Raw genomic sequence first — 14,444 nt, 5'->3', positions numbered from 1 at the left:
CAAGTCAGCTGATGTATTTGCAAAAATAAATTGTGCTTTTTAAATCCTAAGCACAAGGTGCAATACCTTCTGTAACCAGAAAACTATCACCACGAACCCGGATTGAAATGTAAAAAGGCTGTACTTACCTACGTTAGAAATAAAATGAGCGCTTCATCTCACCTCTGCTGTCGGGTTTCACAATAAACTTATTTCCGACAATATGGTGCGCATTCTCTTCTGGCCCTGGGTGTGAAAGGCCGCAGGTAAAGTGCTGCCATTAATGGGGAAATCTTACAGGCTGTACTCTACGAAAACCTACAGCATGCATGTTTCTATAAAACTGTAACATGTGCACTGTATCTGTTTACTCGTGACCTGGCGTCAGTGCTGCTGTCTGTCATGCAATCTGACCCTAGTTGATTGACACACTGCTTTGGGAAGCCCAGACTGCAGCCTAAGTGCCCAGTTGCAATCAGTCAGAGAGGGTGGGGTTTATCAAGGGAGAGGAGTGGCCCTACGTTCGGGCAGGCTGCAGAATCAAGGGCTTAAATCAGACAAGCCCTGAAAAGCCTGTGACGTGCTCATGCGCAGTATGTGCATAAGCCTGTCTGTGCGTTGACTGCCTGACCCTCGCACAGAGCGAGGGGCAGAAGCTATGCTGATTGCTGAGCAATCAAGACGTACTGCAGGTTGGATTCATGTGTTTAAACAAAATGAAAGTGGCAAGAACTATGGGGGGGCATAGCCCCCAGAACCCTTAAAAGAATCCGCCCCTGCCCTGAGTGTAACCTATACTAAACATGGCGCAGACACCTTTGTACTATGGTGCAAAAGATTTGTGTGTGGCGCTAGGAAGGCTGATTGTGCTCTAGTGCCATCTTAGTAGATATGGCACTTTCCAGCTTTTCCCCTCTCATACAGTGCAGCAACTTTGAGTGCTGCGCTGTGTTGACAGCTTTGTTTTTTTACACCAAAGTTGTCTTTCGCTCAATCCATTTCCATCTTTCCGACCTCTATGCTTTCCAACTTTTTCACTACATTCATTTAGTTAATTTACATTCAGTGTGGCAATCCATAAAGAATCAATTCCTATTTCAGTGGGAGGTTAAATTAAGAGATATTCCTTGTCAACGCTATCTATATTTTATGTTAATAGGTTTCAAATGCTAAGGCTCATGCCTAACCCTGGGTGTTCCAGCAAGAGAACAGAGCTATCGCTTATGGTACCCAGATCTGACATACTTTAGACAGCAGGTTTTAGCTTTGGGGGTCTCTAGTTGGCATAGGTAGGTACCTGTGACAAATAGGGACCTTTGCGTCCAGTCAGGGTAAGGGACTACACTCCTAAAATAACCCCTGCTCACCCTCTTGGTAGCTTGGCACGAGCAGGCAGGCAGGCTTATCTCAGAGGCAGTGTGTAAAGCATTTGTGAACACATACAGTAATACAGTGACAACACTACAAATGGACACCACACAGGCTGTATAATAAAAATAAGTATTTTTATATAGACTTAACACAAGACCAGATGACAAAAATCCACAATACTATACTAAAAAATAGTCTCTTAAACGTTATAAAATAGCTCAGTTCTCTCAAATTGTAAATGCGACACTTTTCTCTCAATGTACCTTAGATGCGAAGCGTAAAGAAAACAAAAGGGTTGCAGGGAAGGTGGTGCGTCGGTTCCTTACACGCAGGGGAGTGGATGCGTTGGTTCCGTACTGCTTCGCAGAGGAGTTGATTCTCTCTTCCTTACTGTGTGGGGAGTTGATGCGTCTTGGTTGCGATGCGACAACGTTGGTGTGATGCGACACACCCTACGGCCGTGCGGCGTCTCGATGAACTTTGGAGCCGCAACAGGCCCTGTGACACGCTTCTCTGGTGATGCGACGATGACCTCAGTGGCAGTGTCCCGCTTCTCCGGTGATGAGCCGCGCTTCGGCGATGCAATGATGACAGCGGCAGAGGCGGCTCGCTTCCTCGGTGATGCGATGACAGCGGTTGCAACACGCTTCTCGTTGTTGCGTCGCGCTTCCAGCTCCCAGCGACACGCAGTCTCTCAGAAGGCCCAGCACAACAGCAGGCACTTCAGTTCCCAGCAAGGGAATTCAGGGGGGAGCTGGTTGGTGAAGTCTTGTATCCCTGAGACTTCAGGCAGGAGGCAAGCTCCATTCAAGCCCTTGGAGATTCTTCTTCAAGCTGATAGAAAGCACACTCAGTCCTTTTCTCCTCTCTTTGGTAATGAAGCAACCACTGCAGGCCAACCCCCAAACACACAGAACAGGGGTAGTCTCCTCCTTCAGCTTCCTGGTTCTTCTCCTCAGCAAAGGTTCATCTTGATTCCCAGAAGTGATCTAAAGTTCTTGGGTCTGGGTCCCAATATTTATACTCCTTTTCCCTTTTTTTCTCTGAAGGCAGAGAGGCCTTTGCCTAGTCCAACCCAGTTCTGGTCAGTCCTGGAGCACTTTGTTGACATGTCTCCTTCTTTCCTTTCACAGTGCAGGGCAGGGACATCAGACACACCACAGGAGGTGGAACCAGCATTGTGGAGGGAAGGCCCAGCCCTATTCAGGTCCCAGGTGCAGCTCCTCCCTCCCATCTAGATGCAGATCTCTCTATTCACCACTGGGCCACCTCACCCTGTCTCCTGGAATTCCCCACACCTGTCACTCAAGCTCCAGACAACGAATACACATCCTAGCAGAGGCAGGTTTGGATGGTTAGACAATAAAATGCCTACTTTCTAAAAGTGGCATTTTCAAACAGAGAATGTTAAAACCAACTTCACTAAAAGATGTGTTTTATCATTCTGAGTTCAGGCATACTAAACTCGAATTTTGACCATGTTCCCTGAGTCAGTTAGGATTATACAATGTAATAACCAAACTGCCCATTCTGGCCCATGGAGAACAGGTAGCCTTGCAATAGTGAAAAACGAAAATGGCTGTAATTCACTATTAGGACATGCCACACACACCAGGGCATGTCTTACCTTTTAACTACAATGCACCCTGCCCTTGGGCCGACCATAGGGGTGACTAATATGTATAAAAGGGAAGGTTTAGGCAATGGCAAGCTGGTGCACTTGCCCAGTCTGCATGGCAGTACCAGACTGCACACAGGCTCTGCAGTGGCAGACCTGAGACACACTTTACAAGCTGCTCCGGTGGATGGCACAATCAGTGCTGCAAGCCCACTAGCAGCATTGGTTACAAGCCCTGGGCACACGTAGTGCACTGTACTAGGGTCTGACAAGTAAACAAATCAAGCCAATCATGGAGTCACTAATCCATATATCAATTTACCATAGGGGGCACTTGCACTGTGGCACTGAACAGCAGTGGCACAGTGCCCAAAGCATCTATAACCAGCAAAAACACATGAGGCAACAGCAAGAAAATGGAAGGGAGACCCACGCCAATGGTGCCAGGTCTAACAGCAGGCGTATACATAAAGTTAACCAGATTTTGGAGACTTTATACAACACAACTTTCCTTAGTTTAAACATGTTACAGGCTGCACTTTGGGCACCAAATTATACTATTTCAGGGGTTAAGATAGTAGATATAACCCTACAATGAAACAGATATTGGATGCTCAGATCTCGATCTGCAGAGTTTTCCATCAGGTAACACAGATTTTAAATGCTGTCATGGGTAGTGAGGGTGGCCTAATTCTGAAAATCACATCAGTTTTGCTTCCTCAATATTCAGCATTTCTTAATAAAAACGTTAGTAACTAGACTGCAAAGAATAAATGTCTTCATAGTAAGGGCATAGAATGCAATCATATTTGTCCATGTGTCTCGTATATTATTCTTTAACCTGTAACATATTTGTTCCTTATGATAAATTTGTGATTCAATCTAGCGTCACCCATAACTTACTGATGTATATAACTATTGGAACATGCATGGCTTAGTAACTTCAGGAGGGGAGAAATAATGTTTTTTACTTTTCAATACATACTGCTTGTTAGGCGCTATTTTAATGCATCGGTAAAATGTTATATACAGTAACCAAGTATTTGTGATTCTGCAATTTTGAAAAAAATTATCAATTCTGAAATGAAACTGTGAGCTTGTTTTCATTTTAAAATGAGCTCACAGTTATTGTGTGACCATCTATACCCAGTAAACATTTCACACTGCATTTCAGTTGTAGCTAAACAGAATGATACAATGTCAATTTACAAGAATACGTAGCCAATTCCTGGCACTGATTTAAGGATTTTTCTCACCACCTGAAGAGTGGGTGCACATACGAACACTGAAGTTATGCAATGCTCTTGGTTATTTGCAGAGGGAATACATGCTGTTTGACTCACAAGCATGCAATATACAGGGACATGATGATGATGAGATGTAGGTAGGGACACTAATACTGTTTACTTGTTTGTTTTCAGGTCCTGCTTCTGCTACCTGTGAGGCCGAAGGTTGCAAGGACAGTGGGTGGTTCCATAATGGAAGATCCAGGGGTAGCAGTTGCTACCCATGGCGACCCCCAGTTAACGTCCACAGCAGTACCAACCGGTAATCTACCATTACTTCGCCGCCACTACTACGACTTACCATTACTACGCATTTTTTACTTAGCAGAATCTTTTACTTCGCATGCTATAAGTTCGCATGCTTCTACTTCCAATATACCGTCAGTTAGCAAAGTCAATTACTTTGCTGACTATTCACATTGTTGTTTGGAAAAGGAGGTGCTTCCGTTTCCCATCAACGACGCGCATCTCTGACGACGCCTGAAGCAGGAGAAGAGAGGAAGCACAGTGAAGTGAGGGACCACGAGGAGAGAGAGGTAATTGGGGCAGTGCAGTTTTTGATTGGTCTTCTCCAGTCCTAGGACACAAGCATAGTTCTACCATACTCCTGAATATTGACATTTAACACCCACCCATTGTTCCATCAGTACTTGGGGGCACTAGCAGGAGTAAACTGCACCTCAATCCTGGCCTCCAGCAGTCCCTCCTGTGCCATTACTTCTTGCACCCACAAACACATATTCAGCAAGCCTGATCTGTGGCACCTTCCCAATGCTCTTGCAATACACCCTACTCTCGGCGTTGAACTGTCCTTTCAGACTGTCTGGTACAGCAAATGATGTCAATTTTTTAGAAATGTAAGGACTCATCTGCTTGTAATGAAATAAATATTGTTAAAGCGGGGGAACCATTTGGACTGTGGAGTTAAGAACCTGCTCAAGTTAAGAGGAGTCTACGCTGCTCGAAAATCCCTCCATTAAAATCATTTGAACTATGCTTATGTGTGATCTTGAGTGTGAGGGATGTCAGGGTTGATTTGATTAATACTTTTGCATTTATTATACTGAGTTTTCTTCTTTGTTTTTTGTGCTTTTTGATTCCCAGCACTGGTGCAGAGAAACCTTCCTAGAGACAAACACACTGCTGTCTGTGTCATGTCTAGAGTATGTTTTGAACTGGAAGGGTGCCCTTCCGGTACAACATTCCATGCTAAACAAAGTTTTCAACTTTTCTCACTTTGGATGTGTGCTGCACAGTGCTGGGCCCATGCAAAGTAGGAAAAGATTCTTAAAACAAAAATGCTAAAACAGCATTATTACTGCCTGCCTTTTTTAGTAGGTAGGATTTTGCATAAAAAAACATGGATGGTTGCATGGTAACGCCCACGTACAACCCACGGTACATACCCTTGATGCAAAGTACAGCAAAGCTGTGCTGGGAACTGCTTTGCGTTACTTTGAGGCAACTTTCAAGTGTAAGTCATGTTTTGCACTGGTGAGTACATTTCGAATAAACATTTTACACTGATTTGCGTCAAAATGTTAATAAATATATGGCAAATAAAAACTCACTGTGACTGTGTGCAGGAACGTGTGTCATTGCAGCAGATTGCTTACAAGGAAAACAAGTGTTTGGTATGGTCAGCAGCGGAACACGTAATAGCACACCTTTTTCGGCTGTGCAGTTCAGAATGGAATACCAACACCAATACAGAAAGCCTTCAGGTGAAGATAAATGTATGCTCGATTCTGCAATAGTGACTGTGTTGCTAGGAGATACCTTGGATGATCAGGCTGACTTGTAACAGTTGCCATCTGTCACTGTTATAATCTCCAACGGTTCTGTCACAAGCAGCAGCTGTTTTATGCAACTCTGGAAACTTTTGCATGGTAAACTGACCCTGTTGCTCTGTTTTGTGGCTTGCTTGTTCCCCTCGGAGGCCAGGGGTTGCAAGGGTGGTGTCAGGGGTCACATGAGCAGCGCCAGGGGTCTCATTTGCGGCCCCAGGGCCCCCCTAAATGATATCCATGTTTAAGGGGTCAGGCACATAAGTTGGGGGCTGGACAGTTGTGCCCCAGTGTGCAGAGCTTATAAACTAGCAATACCAATTAGCAAGACATTGGGGGGGGGGGTGACCATTGTCTCATACATGCTTTGCACAATTTGTCGGTCTCTGCAAAGTTGGAGGTCTTCTAATTAGATCCATTCAGTGTTAGGTCAATTATCTAATCCCTTTATCCACACATGAGTATTCATTTATGCTCAAATTGAGATATTGCCTTTTTTAAGATGGAGAGGAATCCAAGTTTTGAGTTGCTTGGTCGCATAAACAGATTCCACTATTACTTTTTATCAAAATTTTTATCTCGTTAGAAACAGCCTACCCAATAATCAGTCCAGACTGTAGTGCAGTGGTGGCTGATGACATTTGAAAGTGGTAGGGCATAAAAGTGAGGGATCAGTTTTCAGTAGCCAACAACCACTGCATTTTCATTTATTTCACCTTATCATAATTTTGACAACTGTGTACCCTCATGAGGGGGGCCCCATCACTCCCATTTGCACAGAATCACAATTACCACTCAAATGCGTGACCACTGCCCTAAGCGCTCTGCAGAGAGGCCAATGATTAGATGGCCATGTATTCCGAACACCATTTTGAGCCACTGGCAGACACTGTGAGAAACTGTCAGTGCCTTCAGCCTCAGCTCCGGAGCTCTCAATCGTGCAAACAAGTGGTGTCCCTCAGTTCAAACAATGCAATGTACAACAGTAATGACAGAGTACAGAATCCACATCCCGTATGTAGCTAACAGTATTCTACATTATCCTGCATATTGAATTGACAAGTGTGCAAAACTGATAGCCTCCCTGAATTGCAAAGATATCTGGAGGCTGCTGATGCCTAGCTGTGGTCCAAAGTCACCCCCAGATGCTCACACTGTGGCCTGGAAGAAGATCACACGGCCAAGTGAAGACGGATGCAAAATAAATGCACCTGTCTGCCTTTCACTTCAAAATTGTGGTGCAGCATCTGTGATATGGGCTCTGCAATACAGAAGGTCACAGAGCAGGGCCTGCAGCAGGAGCATCCAGAGAGGAGGAGCAGACAGGTGCCCGGGGGAACAGCAGTAGGAAGGGGTCTGGAAAGGCCTCCTGTCCCTTGAATGGAGGAGGCCTTCAGTCGTGCTAGGAAAGCGGTGAATTCAAACCAGGCATCACTTCTGCAAGAATAAATAGGGTTGAAGGCTCTGAAAAGACAGGACCTACAGCCTACCAACAGAACTCGAGTTGCCCTCACATTCGCAGGCTACTGGTCGTCTCGTCCTGCTACTTTATGTACAATGGCTGCGCTCTTTAACGCGACTGGCGAATTAGCCCTTCTTTCATGATGTGATCCCCACAGGTCATTGCCCTCAGGAAAACCCCCTCACGCGTCAATCCTTTCACTCTTCTGATGAAGCTCTGCTCACCTATTAAGAGTAGTTTCTGTTTTACAAGCTCTGACATTGTGGGTTGCTGGTTCAAGAGGGCGGGGGAAATTGGAACTGGCAGGCACATTAAAATATCTTGATCCTCTGTACGTGGAAATTTTTGAAGCACTTCTCTATGCTAGGGCCAGCAAATACGTGGTGTCTTGAACGGCAGTGGCAGCAGCTGACTTCACGTTGTCCTGTTTCTGTAATTTTTAGAAATGGGATCTCTGGTTGGCTAGGGCTTGCGCCAAAGCCAGGCAGAGACCACCACTCTAAGTCAGGGCTGGGGAGTTACACGCCAAAGATAACCCCTGCTCACCCCCTTGGTAGCTTGGCACGAGCAGTCAGGCTTATCCCGGAGGCAATGTGTAAAGCGTTTGCGCGCGCACACAGCAACAACACCCTAGGCCCAACACAAAAGAAACTCCACACAAGGTTATATATAAAAAAATTGCCTTTGTATTACAATAAACACATTAGATGATAATCACATAATTTACACTGTGCCAACAGGCACTGGGCAGAATTTTACAGGGGACTATTTACACAAGACAGGGCCACATGGACCACTGTCAGAATTAGCACAAATCACCAACTGTAAATGTAGAACATATACCAACTGTAACACAAATTATAACGGTAGAGCACAACCAGTAACTACTGGCGCAATAATGACCTCAGCATTATCATAATAGAATCAGGTATAAAACCTATCCTGCATCCATCACAGGGGCATAAACACATTATGCAATTTCTCGTAAGTCTAACGCATTAGACCTAACCTCCTAAGTATAACTACACTAGGGGCGTACATCACACAGGGAAGTATAATCTCCCTAACCTCAACCTAAACAGGTAAAGCAACCTCCTAGGCAGAAATCCTATCTAGAGGTATAAAACACAGGGTGCGCAAAATCACATTAGAAGTCTAAACGCATTAGACACTAACATCCTAATCATCAATCACATTTAGGGCCTGGCGCCCTACAAACCTAACGATCCCCCCTGGCCAACTGGCCATCCCAAAGAGGGGCTCAAATGCCCTGTGTCCCCAAAAGTCAGGGCACGCTGCCGATGCAGCGCAAGTCAAGGGTGCGCACTTTTGCGCAGACCTAAACGTTGCAGCTGCCCACAACTTGCTGGGCAGCTGGGAATATTGGTAAAGGCCTGGCACCACTGTGCCACTTCTGTCCCTCTCAGGGACTATCTCACATAACTGCGCAAAAACGTTGCAGCTGCCTGCGCTCTCGCAGGGCAGCTGGGATCAGCAAAAACGTGGGCACCACTGTGCCTCTGGACTCCATGTGCCCCCGGCAGAAATGCGCCAAGCGTTTCAGCTGCCCTCTAGCCAACTGGGGCAGCTGTAGAAAATGGCCAAGGCAGGGGCACGGGCCCTCGGGGCCCTCTTAAAACAAATATTTCTCCCATGTTGGAGCCACGTAGGCTCCGAAACAAACATGACCCACGTTGGAGCCAGCTGGGGCTCGAGAAACAATAGTGCCCGTCGTTGGAGCGGCCCGCTGCCAGGCGGGGCCGCTCTTACTCTGCCTCTCCCCACCCGGACTCATTTGCACCACTCACCAGCTGGGGGGCGGAGGCAGGACTCCTACGGTCGTTGCCCTGGGTCTCCTCTTCGGCAGGAGCAGCAGCACTCCTCTCGTGGCGCGGGGCTTCCCTGCACTCCTGGGAGCCCCGCGTGGCCATGGGCAGCCTCGGCTCCCTGCCTCCCTTCACCCGGGCACCCCCCTGGTACCCGGGACTTGGATATCGAGCCAGCAAGGCTCCAGAGTTCCTCCGCAGCGCGTCCCAGTGTGGGGTGGGCTCCCGCCTGGGTCGTCGGACGCCGCGCTTCCTTCCTGGCAACACGGCCCTTCCGCTTCTGTCCGTGAGGCCCCGCCCACAACCAGGCGGGCCGTGGATCTGGGCGGCCGACATCTCCTCCTTCTCTCGGCGGCAATGCGGGGTGGGCACCCGCTTAATTAAAGATCAATAGGCGGGGTGGGCTCCCGCATTCAGTATTAATAAAATAAAGAGGCGGCACTGAGGGGTAGGCTCCCTCTGAATTAAAGGTGTAACGCGAGGTGGGCACTCGCTTCGGCTGACATCACGGGGGAATCCCTATGCTGGGGATTCCCCCCAGCAGCAATGTGCGGCCCCGGGGCAGCAAAGCTTCAGCGCCCCAGGGGAATCCATGTAGAGCGCTCCCAGAGTGCAGAAGCTAGAAGGAACAATAAAGCGCTCACCAGGCGCTAGTATAAGTACAGCACAAAGTCCTTGATAGATCAAGGAAACAGCAAAAAGGTCCCAAAAAGTCCATCAGGCATCCAGGGGCTGGGCAGGGACCAGGGAGGCAAGCCTTCCCCTGGGCCCCAGCAGCAGCACGCCCCTGGCAGATTCAAGTCAGAACGAGAACATTTTAATGGGGTCACAGCCCCTCTTTTACTCACCAAATCCTTTGTTTCCAAAGGTGCAGGGAAGGGGCGGACCAGATGCAACTGGTTCCTGAGCACTTTGTTTTGCTCAGCCCCTCTCCCTATTCACAGGACAGGCCAGGAACATCAGATGCACCACAGGGGGTGGAGCCAGCATTGTGTGGGGAAAGCCCAGCCCTATTCAGGTCCCAGGTGTACTCCTCCCTGCCATCAACATGCAGCTCTCTCCATTCACCACCGGGGCAGACCCATCCTGACTCCTGGAGACAGACACACCAGCCAATCGCAAGCCAGACAGTCACTGCACATTTATTATACAGGCAGGCCAGCTTCTAGAAGTGGCACTTCTACATGAGACACCGTAACGCTGCACACATCAATGCGCAGCATTCACGAGTTCGCACATACCAAACTCGACCCTGCACTCCTCTCACATCAGGACTTAACGCGGTCACTCAGATCCCCCATGCATTCCTATGGGAGGGCAGGTCAGTCTCACTAAACATACACAGAGCGCACGCACTTTCCACTGGGACACAGTGTGAAAAGTGCCTAGAGGCCTAAAACCACTAGTATAACACAGGAAAAAGGCTAGGATAAATGCAAAAAGTTCTTGGGGTGAACTTGCCAGAAGGGCCAAGTCCAACACAACCCCCTTCCAGCCAAAACGCAGGGCAGACCAATCACCACCGTGATGGTCTTCCCTGCTTGGGGCGATAGAACACGGACGCAGACCCGCACTGCAGGGACACCTTCTGGTTCTATGCCATTCTGAATCAACGTGGTTCCATCTAAAAAAAAAAACAACCGAAAAAAACTCAGGCCCAACTAGGCTACCCTACTGGTACTACCTAGTTGTCCACGGCCAGGACCAGGCCCTAGGCCACCCAGATACCACTGGTCCTTGCCAAACCCAGAGTGGGGGGTAGTAACCCCTGGCATACAAGCCATTCTCCACTCTCCCTCTCAGTGTAGATCCCAACTACCACTGATCCTTCAACCTAGGGTCCGCTCCCTCAGGCTGACCAGAGGTCACGGGCAAGAATGCCCCACCCTACCTCTACTTCTGGGGTTCCGCACCCTCCCAGGGAAGCACCCACCAGAACACAACTCTCCCACCAGTTCAGGACCTATCTCCACCAACTGGTCTACCACCTGGGAACCACGGGGTCAGAGGCGAGGACTCCCTCCCTCTGCACCCCCTTCCACTGTAGAGCAGGCTCTCTTCACTTAAGATGAGCCCCACCTGCCCTCAGGACTACAGCTGCCCTTACGTCCAGATCCGGAAACACCGACTACTGGCTCCCCAACTGAGGGACGTACCCTTTGGTCAGATGCCTGGCGAACCAGGACTTACCGAGTGTGACACATAACTAATGGGTCGTTTGACAGTCTGCCTGGCGCTGATCTCACGACCTCCTGTCCATCTGACAGTGCGTGCAGACCCCCAGGACAGAAGTGGCGACACCACGGTCACTCAGTGGCGACTCAGTCCTCCCGGCTGGTCCCTGACCTACTGGTTCCCACTGGGGAATCCCTCCCCCTCTCACCCCTCCCTCTGAACTTCCACACCCTCCCAACTGGAGCGGTACCGCCAGACACCAGGACTGCTGGAGCTCTGATTACAGACACTCCACGTCCTCTAGACGCTGGGAGATCCTCCTCAAATGACCTATTGGTACAGCCTAGGCCCCTGACCTGATGTTCCCTAAAGAAACCATCCAGGCCCTGAGACTGGGTTTCGGGCACCTGGAGACACGCAGTCCCACCCACTCCTTCTCCGCAGAGTCAGGACATGAGCCCCTACACCGAGACCTAGGTGGGCTACTCTGAACCTCTTCCACCACGCTGGGCTGGAAGACACCTCAGCCACTCCTTTTGGAATCACTCCCCAATGCAAGCTCCCTATCCCAGAGAACTCACACCCAATCAACCAGCAAGCTCCTTATTTCAGAGAACTCACACCAAAGTATTCAGCAAGCTCCTTATTTCAGAGAACTCACACCAAAGTATTCAGCAAGCTCCTTAGCTCAGAGAACTCACACCAAAGTATTCAGCAAGCTCCTTATTTCAGAGAACTCACACCAAAGTATTCAGCAAGCTCCTTATTTCAGAGAACTCACACCAATCATCCACACACACACCCCCTAGACTGGTAAGATAGTTTCTACCGCCCCTGATTTCTCAAACTGACCACCACGTGACACAGGTACCATTATTCTGGGAACTGGGAATGGGACGTTCACATTCATCCAGCACATTACACATTCATCCCCACCCCTCCCAAGACTGGTAAGACAGTTTCTACCGCCCCCGATTTCTCAACCTCACCACCACGTGACCCAGGGACCATTACCCCGGGAACTGGGAATGGGAATTTATGCACTGGACACACATCTGCTGCAACCACTGGATCCCACCCTTACTGGTGAATCCAGAAAACACACTGCACTTAGGGGATGATCTACCCTCCCAAGCTAGTGACTTCATACCAATTAAGTCCCCACTGTAGGCCAACCCATGAACCAGCGCAATGGCTCAAGGGCAGTCTCTCCTCCAGATTCTCTGGTTTCTGTCCTTGGCAGGACACCCAACTCAAAGTGCACAAGAAACACATTTCCACAGAAATGACACTTAAAACAAATTTAGAATAATAATCCCTTTCCATGTGACTATCTAAATGCAGAGTTTTGTAGTGCAGCCACCCGTCGCTGTGGTACTGCGCAAACGCAAGTCCTAATCCCACTGCTGATCACCAATGTTAGAAATGGGATCTCTGGTTGGCTAGGGCTTGCGCCAAAGCCAGGCAGAGACCACCACTCTAAGTCAGGGCTGGGGAGTTACACGCCAAAGATAACCCCTGCTCACCCCCTTGGTAGCTTGGCACGAGCAGTCAGGCTTATCCCGGAGGCAATGTGTAAAGCGTTTGTGCGCGCACACAGCAACAACACCCTAGGCCCACCACAAAAGAAACTCCACACAAGGTTATATATAAAAAAATTGCCTTTGTATTATAATAAACACATTAGATGATAATCACATAATTTACACTGTGCCAACAGGCACTGGGCAGACTTTTACAGGGGACTATTTACACAAGACAGGGCCACATGGACCACTGTCAGAATTAGCAAAAATCACCAATTGTAAATGTAGAACATATACCAACTGTAACACAAATTATAACGGTAGAGCACAACCAGTAACTACTGGCGCAATAATGACCTCAGCATTATCATAATAGAATCAGGTATAAAACCTATCCTGCATCCATCACAGGGGCATAAACACATTATGCAATTTCTCGTAAGTCTAACGCATTAGACCTAACCTCCTAAGTATAACTACACTAGGGGCGTACATCACACAGGGAAGTATAATCTCCCTAACCTCAACCTAAACAGGTAAAGCAACCTCCTAGGCAGAAATCCTATCTAGAGATATAAAACACAGGGTGCGCAAAACATAATACATGAATTACATTTCCTAGCACCAAAATCACATTAGAAGTCTAAACGCATTAGACACTAACATCCTAATCATCACTCACATTTAGGGCCTGGTGCCCTACAAACCTAACGATCCCCCCTGGCCAACTGGCCATCCCAAAGAGGGGCTCAAATGCCCTCTGTCCCCAAAAGTCAGGGCGCGCTGCCGATGCAGCGCAAGTCAAGGGTGCGCACTTTTGCGCAGACCTAAACGTTGCAGCTGCCCACTACTTGCTGGGCAGCTGGGAATATTGGTAAAGGCCTGGCACCTCTGTGCCACTTCTGTCCCTCTCAGGGACTATCTCACATAACTGGGCAAAAATGTTGCAGCTGCCTGCGCTCTCGCAGGGCAGCTGGGATCAGCAAAAACGTGGGCACCACTGTGCCTCTGGACTCCATGTGCCCCCGGCAGAAATGCGCCAAGCGTTGCAGCTGCCCTCTAGCCAACTGGGGCAGCTGTAGGAAATGGCCAAGGCAGGGGCACGGGCCCTCGGGGCCCTCTTAAAACAAATATTGCTCCCATGTTGGAGCCACGTAGGCTCCGAAACAAACATGACCCACGTTGGAGCCAGCTGGGGCTCGAGAAACAATAGTGCCCGTCGTTGGAGCGACCCGCTGCCAGGTGGGCCGCTCTTACTCTGCCTCTCCCCACCCGGACTCATTTGCAACACTCACCGGCTGGGGGGCGGAGGCAGGACTCCTCCGGTCGTTGCCCTGGGTCTCCTCTTCGGCAGGAGCAGCAGCACTCCTCTCATGGCGCGGGGCTTCCCTGCACTCCTGGGAGCCCCGCGCTG

The sequence above is a fragment of the Triturus cristatus genome, chromosome 1_2 (genome assembly GCF_964204655.1).
Source record: "Triturus cristatus chromosome 1_2, aTriCri1.1, whole genome shotgun sequence".
Lineage (NCBI taxonomy): Eukaryota > Metazoa > Chordata > Amphibia > Caudata > Salamandridae > Triturus > Triturus cristatus.
Note: the sequence above shows the minus strand (reverse complement) of the source record.